This window comes from Nanorana parkeri, unplaced genomic scaffold (genome assembly GCF_000935625.1).
Source record: "Nanorana parkeri isolate BGI_ZX_2015 unplaced genomic scaffold, ASM93562v1 scaffold592, whole genome shotgun sequence".
NCBI lineage: Eukaryota > Metazoa > Chordata > Amphibia > Anura > Dicroglossidae > Nanorana > Nanorana parkeri.
The window spans coordinates 241,879-251,322 of NW_017306860.1; the positions used below are offsets into that span (position 1 = coordinate 241,879).

Sequence of the window (9,444 nt, forward strand, 5' to 3'; positions counted from 1 at the left end):
ATATATATTTAATGTGCACAACTCTTGTGTGCACATTAAAGTTTTGCAATGAAAAAATCCTGAATGACGAAGCATGTCTAGTGTATGGTCATACATGCTGAAAGCTTTTGTCTGGGATTCTGAATGGCCATGTTTAATGAAACAGGGGTAGATATATTGCCAGTGGGCAGGGTTTAAGTTTACAGTGACACTAAACTCAGGAATTAAATTTTAAGAATGCTTTTAAGAACCCAGCTATTTACAAAACTGTATCTTATTTGTATCTCACTTGGCTGTAGATCTTAAAATCATCTCTGGATTCATGCTGACACTGTCCTTCCTCCTGGAGGGTGGCTACTTTTGTTCCTTATGGTCCCTGTGTGTGTTGTAAAGTAGGCACCGCTCCAACCTCACTCCCGTGATAGACTATAATCTCAATACAAATTAGTAAAATAAACATGAGATTGTAGTTCATCACAGGAGCAAGCTTGGAGCTGTGGCTGCTTTACATCACACAGAGGAACCACGGAAACAAAAGTAGCCCCCCTCCAGAAGGAAGGGCAGTGTCAGCATGAATTCAGAGATGATTTGAGGATACAGCCGAGTGATACATAAATATGATATATTTTTGTTAATAGGGAACTTGAATGCATTTTTAAGATTCAACTCCTGAGTTTAGTGTCACTGTAACTTCAAGAAAGTCAATGTCCTATAAGTCTAGGATCTAAGGAGCTCTGCCGGAACACAGGGATAGATTTTAAGACTAATACAGGTACTTGGCACCTGGTTGTTACCTTAGCCAACTTTTAAGGCCAGGTCATGTTCACTGTAATCATACAATGTTAAATCACTTCACAGTTCACAAGTTAGCAAAGCAATAACAGTTTGCATTCCATTTTGGGAACCAAGCTTTTTTTTCCTGGTTCACACCTGCTCTGTTAGCAAGCTAAGAAGTACAGAGACCACACACGAAAAAAACAAACAAACAAAAAAAAACCCAGAATAAAACGTCTCCTCACTTACTTTGTAGCATACAGTGGGATATTTATCAAAACTGGAGCAGACAAAATCTGAAGCAGATTTGCACTGCAACCAATCAGCTTCTCTCTTCAGTTTGCTCAGGTAAGATTTGAAAATGAGACAGAGAAGCTGATTGGTCGCAGTGCTAATCTGCTCCCGATTTTTTCTGCTCCAGTTTTGATACATTCCCCTCGGTATGTTCTGATATTAGTTGATATTATTACTTTTTCTTTAAAGAGACCTATTCTTAAATTTCAAACCAAGCTGAAGGCATGACTAAAAAGATATTTCAGCCAATGTAGCTCCTAAAAACAGCGCGTATCAGCAGGTCAGGAGGGTTAAGTATTAATCATTTTCTTTACATGCATGGCTTTGGTTTGAGATTTAAAAATAGTGACAAGGTTTTCCTTAATTTCATTTTAAACAATTGCGTAAACTTGCCTTTAAAAAAAAAAAACTTTTTCAGGTGTTTAATTTACAAAGTACAACAAACAGGGAAAACCATGTATTACAAACCACACTGTGCTCTGCAAAATCCTTTTTTCTATCACTTCTTTTTATTTCCAACCACACTGTGGCGCTGTTGCAAAAGCCAAAGGCTGGGTGTTACATTCCTATACTTAATACTGTTAATTTTTCTTGCAATGCATGTTAAATAAACTGTATGAACTAAAAACAGCAAATACACTTTTTTTTTAAATTTCAGCATTGTTTAGAAAATAGGTGAATTTAGGCACAGGGTTGGTACAGCATATCTTTTCTGGCGAAAGGCGGTGAAATATGTAGTAAAATTTGGTTATTTCAGTCCACGTGCCTTGTGCTCTGTGTTTGTTGACACTGTTAGCCCTGGGTGCCTAAAAATATAACAAAGTTAATTCCCGAGGAAGGGCCAAGCTCAATCGGATCTGGATTATAACACGTCTTAGCTGCTTTTCCACAGCCTATCAGTCTTGAAGTTAATCGCATGCAAGACTGCATTCTGGTCTATCTACAAAAAATGCCTTTTTATTATTTTTTTTTACTGGTTACCATACCTACTGAAACAAGCAGATTATAAATTAAAATCTATGTCCTTTCAAACCAAATGATAAAATCCAGAATCGATTCTAAAGAGATAACATATGTTTCTTGTATGATCAAAGATAAATAAAGTTGAAAAAAATACACAATGCACGTTTTGTGTTGAAATGGGTCTGCTGTTTTAAAGACTGTTCTGTTTTAGAGACATTTTTCTTGAATTTTTTTTTCTCTCCGCACATATTTGGCAAGATAAAGCTGTCAGATCTCAAATTACAAGGCGTGTTGTTTGCATGCAAATGTGTACAGTACACACGTACTTGCTCCCCTTGCTCAGACACACGGACACACTTATGCTCATGAATGATCCCCCCCACCCTCCACCCTCCATCTCTTAACGATCCTAATGCAATAGCATGCCTCCTTTGGTCCCTGTTTCTCTCTGGAGGAAGATGTAACAACTAAGAGCTGTGTACACTGCTTTTCTTAGTCAGATTTTCATAACGCTTTGTGATTATGAAAGAGGCTCATAGCTTTGTGTTATCTCTGCCTGCTTTAACCCTTCTGGTTGCCACCAACGCTTGGTGACTTTTGGTCTTTTTGCTCTGCTGCAGCCTTCTCTAACTACAAACTCTGTATTGGATGGCTTAGTCTGTCACTCACAACCCAGGGAGTGGTGTATTCCAGTGGGAAAACATAATGTGAGACTTGCCAGGCACCTCTCTCACAGCAGCAAGTTTGACTTGGCTTGTCTAAACTCCCTGATCACTTGTTAGGACTCATGTTGAGGAGTCAATCTCGCTACGCTGGAAAATCTTTGCCCAGTTCGCCATTTGTTCTTTCAACTTTTGGGGACTCAGAAAAATGCTCAGACCATTGACTTTGCTAGCTACTGAGAAGCCGTTTTCTGAACGAATTCACGCCGAGGAGCTTGTGTTTGATACCTCTTCTCCATCTGACTGCGAGCCTCCAGTTGTGACAACAGGTTTACCAGCGAGGGATGACCAGACAAGGGCAATTTGTATAGAGAAGATTTTTTTCAAGCTTTTTTGTCTGCTTCATCTGATTGGGAGAGCTCTTCGGATTCAAAGTGAAATTTACCCTACTACGAAACCCAGACCGAGAAGAGGGTTTAGGATTTCCTGAAAAGAGGAAACAGGTAGGGTCAAAATGGCAAAAGATATTTGAAGATGCAAAAAAAAAAAGGGGGAAACTGGAGATGGAGATACAGAGGAACAAAAGGAGTTTGGGGAAAGTGGAATAGAAGGAACTGCTCCTAATTTCATTGTAACCTAATGCTTTCAGTCTCTAAAAGGTATTTGAAGGTCCACTTAACCAATGCAGGAATATACATGTCATCAATGCTATTCAACTGATACTAACACATGTATATTTTGACACACACAGAAGTTTCTTTAGAGTACTCTGATGCTTTTAGAGATAAGGGCTTTTTGTTTGTGGAATCCCAGTAACCTGAGTATAATTTTGTGCATGCCTTATTAACAAAAAAGTGGCATAAAATAGTGGCTGCAGTTTTGTCATATTTTATAGATAAACTACATTTGCTAGCATTACGTTTGCATTACTAGCATTTTTTGTTGCCACACATCCAAAAGCAGATTACCTGTAAAAAGGCACAGTTTACTAAGTAAATTTTGTGTTTCCTTATGGTTTGCCTCTTAGGCACATCACAAGTTTCAGGAAAAATGAATTCAAACTATTTTATTTTATTTTCTATATTTTAAATATTCATTTAGGAATTATGTTTGGAGCAGGGTTGCAGGGGCCATTCAGCATTCTCTTACATGGATTATAAAAAAACAAATCTTTCTTGGGTTATCCTAATTCTTATTTTCACAAAACAGGTGTGGAAAGGTTTTTTTGGGTCTGTAATCCTAATATTGGTTTATTCTAAATATAACATGCAACAATTTAAAAAGTACATCAGTTTTTACAATAGAAAATTAATATTCCCCTAAGATTATTCAAAGTTGCTCATAAAAAAATCACCTTAGTGAAATCTGAATATTGGACTTTTTAAATGTATTTTATCAGCCCCTAAACTAAAGAACACATTTTTTAATTAAAATATCAAATTGTACCCTGGTTTTTAGGTGTAAAACCTTGTGAATCTGTGATACAGTATCACACAAGCAGTCGGCAGGGAAAGGGTTACTTTGCAGAGCACCAAGCCATCTGGCTGGGCTGGTTTGGTATAATCGAGCAGATTATGTTCACAAGACTCAGAGTTTTAAGACTCCTCACCCATAGAGCAACTCAGAAATCTTCGTACAAAGCTAGGAAAACCCAACTTTTTTTCCCCTCAACTCTGAATGAATAGACTTCCAGAAAACTACAACTTCATGTTTCTTCACAGACTGACGCGGATGCCATGGTTAATCCAACCGCCACGGTAAGGCAAAATACCTATGATCTGGAAGGCAATGTGCAGAACAGAGAAAAGGCAAGAACTAGGGGGTACTGAGAGTTTTAAACTTTTAATGAATCTATTGTATTCATACTCTAAACTAGATTTTTTTTCTTTAAATTGAAATATAAATCACTATAATTTTTTTATTTTAAATTGATGTCTGGGAAGATGACATGTTCTTAGCTTAAGAAAATGCTGGAGAAAAAAAAGACAAATATTTAAAAGAGAAAAGAAAGTGATTTTTTTTTTTTATTTAACAGAAGGAATGTAGAGTCAGTTCTACATATACACCCCAGAGGCAAGTTTAAGCCCTTCACAAAGCAGTCAAAATGTCTTTTCTTTCCCTGTTTTTCTGCTCAGGTAATGCACTTAAGCTTCCAGCTTAGCTAAACATTTGCCACCATTGTTTGTGTGTGTTTCTTTTTTTTTTTATAACACGCAGTTCCACATGTGCTGGATACTGTAAGTGTTCCTGTGGAGTGGAGTGATAGGGTTATTTACTATTGCAGCAATCTCTAGGGCATACTCATTCTGAACATACCATTTCCACAGGCATAAACTGTTACTTAATAGAGTGTGGTATCCAAAAATAACGTCCTGTTTCTTGGGGACATGTCAAGCTGTTTTATTGCAGGATTTTAGTTGAAAAAAAGCTTTTTACTTAAATATAAGTACGGAAAAAAATACACTGAAATGTTATTTCTTTTTCTGTTTAATGGTAAAGAAGTCAAGATTAATTTACAGTTGTACAAGACTTTGCAAATTGGTACTTAAGGTTTGCCAGATATAGTGTATTATAGTTTGGTTGCTCAAGGGCCAGGTCACTGTTAGATGTTTCATGCTTAGAATCAGTTGATGCTGAATGATTGTGTAACTAATGTCACCAGTGTTTAGTGATAATTGTAACACTTTTGATTGCAATGTAGAATGATAAAATTATTTAAAAAAAACACTAAAAGTGTGAAATCTTTGGCATGCACAATCATAAATTTGAGTGATGGTACAGTTGTTCCTACATGCATGGGCATAATAGATGGTTATTATGACTAAGTGCTAAAAGGAAGCTAGGAGTGTAATAACGATGAATGATTTCAACTAATTACCTCACTGGCTTGGAAAACCATTAAATGAAGTGTAAGTGTTTTTGCAATCATTATCTTGAACGTGAGGATTCCATATGGTGACTTGGCTTGCATTTTTTTTTCTTTTTCTAATTATTTAATTGATATAATTTAAGGCTGTGGACATGCACTGTGTTGGAATCTTACTTAGTAATTCTCTGTTAATAGGATTTTACTGGATTTTACTGGATAGTTCGATGTAGTCACCAGCACTCTGTAGTAGGTCCAAATTGTGTCATGTGTTTATTTATTTTTAGACTAGTGTAACTTGTGACGGAATTTTGATGTGACGTTTACACATTTGTTGGCTGACAGGTTGTAAGAATGTAATCTTCCCTTTTTAAAACAAAAATGTTTTGCTAAATTTTTAATTTTTTTTAAAATATTAAGTATGTAAAGTTCGTTGTGTTTTTGCTCTCCTTTTGGGATTTAGACTATAATCACTTTTACAACTGTTGTTGACCCATATGGGAGTAACAGGGGAGTGGCCAAATATTTGGCAAAGCAAGTCTTTGCAGAGTCTTCTATATTGGATGCCCCTTTAAAAAACAACCAGGGCCCCTTTTATAGCACATTAACTGCTGGTAAATGTTGATACTGGCAGGTTTGTGAACAGGTGCGGCGCTACCATATAGACTGGTATGAAGCAATGAAACACAGGTTTGGCCCTGTAATATAAGAGTGTATGTCAAGCCAAAACTTTTTTTATATATAGTTTTAGGAGAGTGGGGAAGGATAAGAACCCCTGTTGGGATTTTACTGCTATCCAGGGTTTCATTGCAGAGAATTTGCCTTACTTTCCGCTCCAGTGACAATGGTTGTACACAATGGTTTTAATGCAACAACTAGCTCCAATGATACTCAATAAAGAATTATTGTTGAGTAGTAAATGCTAACTAAAGTCATGAACATTATCCATTGCTTATAAATATGTTTAGTGCTCAGGATATTTTTGATATGACTACATAAAACCCACACCCCTCAAAGTTGAGGTCAAACATTTTGTTTGTTGAAACCCAGGTCTTCATATTTGTTGGTTTCGACTCCAGATTTAGGTTTTCCACTTGCCACATAAAATGTGCAGACCTGAAAATCAAAGGGTCCAAAAATGGATACTGGTTCCTCATTGGTGGTACACTTCTTTTTTATACCAGAAATGGAGATGTTGGGAAACGTTTGGGGCATTTCTTCTTTGTTGGGGGATTAAAACAACAAGGATACACTATCCATGTGCAATTAGACAATCATGTGGTTTTGTTCCTTCCTGCAATGGCTTATACATCTCTAGTATACTTATGAAGAATTGAGTATGCGTTTGATCTGCAGTCATTGCTCCTGCACCTGTTGCTGCACCATATAGTCCATACAATACTAATGAGTTTTTATATAAAGATGGTAGGTACTAGGATCAGAGTTGAGCAAAAGCAAGAATCAAGTCCTGCTCTACAGTCTTCATGAAGTGATTTGTTTGCTAATTACCAGTTTGCATTTGCAGGGTAACAGTTATGCATTTTATAACAAACTTTTGTCAGTCAGCAACTTCCTTCTGAGAAAGTGTCAACATTTTGAGCCCATTCACAGCAATGCATGCATACATAGCAAATGTCAACCCATGTACACATGTTCTTTTAAATAGCACTAGTTCACATCTGTGCAATGTGTTGCTATGTGTTGTCCTTTATTGATGTTTTCCATTAAGGGACCTATTAATATTGTGTATAAAAATGTCCACAGAAAGGTTTCACTGCAATCTTTAATAGCCATGACTGATGCCCAGGCTGAATTTTTGGACTTTCAGAAGACAAAGTTCATACAAATCTATTGTAATGCAGGATTGCCTAACAAGGCACAAGGCCATGTTTCCAGTTTTGTTAAAACCCTTCTTTATTTTGCTTGCAGTCAGAACATGTCTCGCTGAGTTGATGGCTACTACATTAATCCATGTCTGTATAGGATCTTTAAGAAATGATATACAGGCTTCTGTTTCTCATCCTTGCATTTGATATTTGGTAAAGGCACCCTCTTTAGACTCTAACGTAGAGACACTGCCAGTGGTTCTGCCTTTCTAGATGGAAATCCAAAGCTGACAGCAGTTCTTATTTATTGTTTCTTTGGCACTAAGCTGTTTAAGCAGCAGTTGGTTGATACTATTGGAAAAAAAAAGGCTAATCTTGTAAGTGTTTTGCAGTGAATGATTCACGGGTTCAAAAATGGTTACTGATGTCACAGAGCATGCTTGGTATTAACTGTGACCAGGGTCTTGGTATCCATGATTGGATACTATAACCATCATAGCTTCTTTGATATCTAGAGATTTTTAGGTTATTATATATCTTTGGGTGAACCACAAAGACTTTACCATGGTAGCTTCCAGTTCCCTGTAACCTTCATTCTATTTTGCTATCCTAATGATTGCCCATTAACTGACAAATTTGTACTTCAGTTGATATAATGGGGAGTAAATAAGAAACATATTAGTGATTGATAGATATGTGTATGTGTAGATATGTGTAAATCTTTGAAATGGAATCCATTCTTAAAGATCCATGAATCTGGAGTATAAGGGGGGAAACTGGGATATGATATGATAAATGATATACTGCTGTCAAGGATATTGGTAGTAATGGGTAAATCTAGAGATCAGATCCCACTCCTTGAAGAACAGAATGTGGTTTCCTCTTGAAACCTTGTTGTCTTTTCGTTGCCCTTTAAAAAAAGTGAAACACGCCTTTGCTGATCTCCTTCTAAAAATGCTGTCCTCTTGACAGATATACTTAACCTCTGACGTCAGACATTCTTAGCCAATAAGATAAAAACAGCATGCAGTAAAGGAAATCACACTGAGGTCACAACTGATCTGCCTGCTTGTTCTAGATCAGTGACCCACAAAGATTTGAAGACACCAGCGTGACAATTAAGCTACCAATCACCAAGCACAAGCACTATCACGTGGAATAAGTCACATACTCCTCCATACCCTGAACCACCAGATGATTTATCTGCTTCTGACAGCTGAACATAGGAGCAGCGGACCGAAGGGAAGCTGGGTATGTGCGGGGAATAAGGCTTTAAAGGGTACCTATGCTTTTCAATGCATGGAAAAGCACAGGATTGCCGTAAGTTAACTTTTTGTTTTGGGAAAAGGAAAATGCATATCCAGAATAACTAAATCTTGAGAGTATTCTGAAACAACTGCAATTTCAAATGAAACCAAAGGCCAAATAGGAAATAAAAAATACTCTAGTCATAGATCTCTTTAATTGCCCCACTGGTCCACCCAAGTAAGGGCCATGTCAGACTCACCAGCAGCAGGATTGCTATGCAGGACACAGCAGGGCAGTGGAATAATCTCATGCTTGCACCTGTTGCTCCCTTGCCAGCTGAATGATCGAGGCTTCACTCTCTTGCTAGTGATTTACACTTACCAATGTTTTTGTCAGCAAGGCAGCTATGCCCTGCTCAACCAGCTGGAGTAGCTCCCTCCCATGATAGACTATAACTTCAATGCAAACGAGCTTACTAAACTTGCGATTGTAGTCCATCACGGGAGTATTTCCTGGAGCGGTGACTACTTTACAACACACAGGGACCATGGTGAACAAAAGTAGCCTCCCTCCAGAAGGAAGGACAGTGTCAGCACCAATTCAGAGATGATTTGAGGATCTTCACTGAGTAATACACAAATAAGCTAAATTTTTGTTAATAGTTAGGGTACTTAATTGCAGTTTTAAGATTTAACTCCTGAGTTTGGTATCACTTTAAGATGATGACGTTTTATTATGCTTACAATATGGTTGTAGCCAACGATGTTCTCTGTCAGTACCTATGCATGTTTTCTGGGGGGGGGGGGGGGCGTAGGTTTGGTCGTGAGAAAGA

The 9,444-nt window shown here is 37.5% G+C and overlaps 1 protein-coding gene across 4 annotated transcripts in view; it reads left to right on the top strand.

Moving 5' to 3' along the window:
- Window positions 1-2,459: 2,459 nt before the first annotated feature.
- The window catches only part of NTF3 (neurotrophin 3), a 74,622-nt gene continuing 67,637 nt past the window's right edge, over window positions 2,460-9,444 (top strand). For 3 of the 4 annotated variants that reach the window (XM_018562698.1, XM_018562700.1, XM_018562701.1), the window contains exon 1: window positions 2,460-3,175. The gene's annotated coding sequence lies outside the window, so the exon portion shown is untranslated. Of the gene's footprint in view, window positions 3,176-4,261; window positions 4,430-9,444 lie in introns of those variants that run through there. The other variant, XM_018562699.1, reaches the window with a different exon arrangement.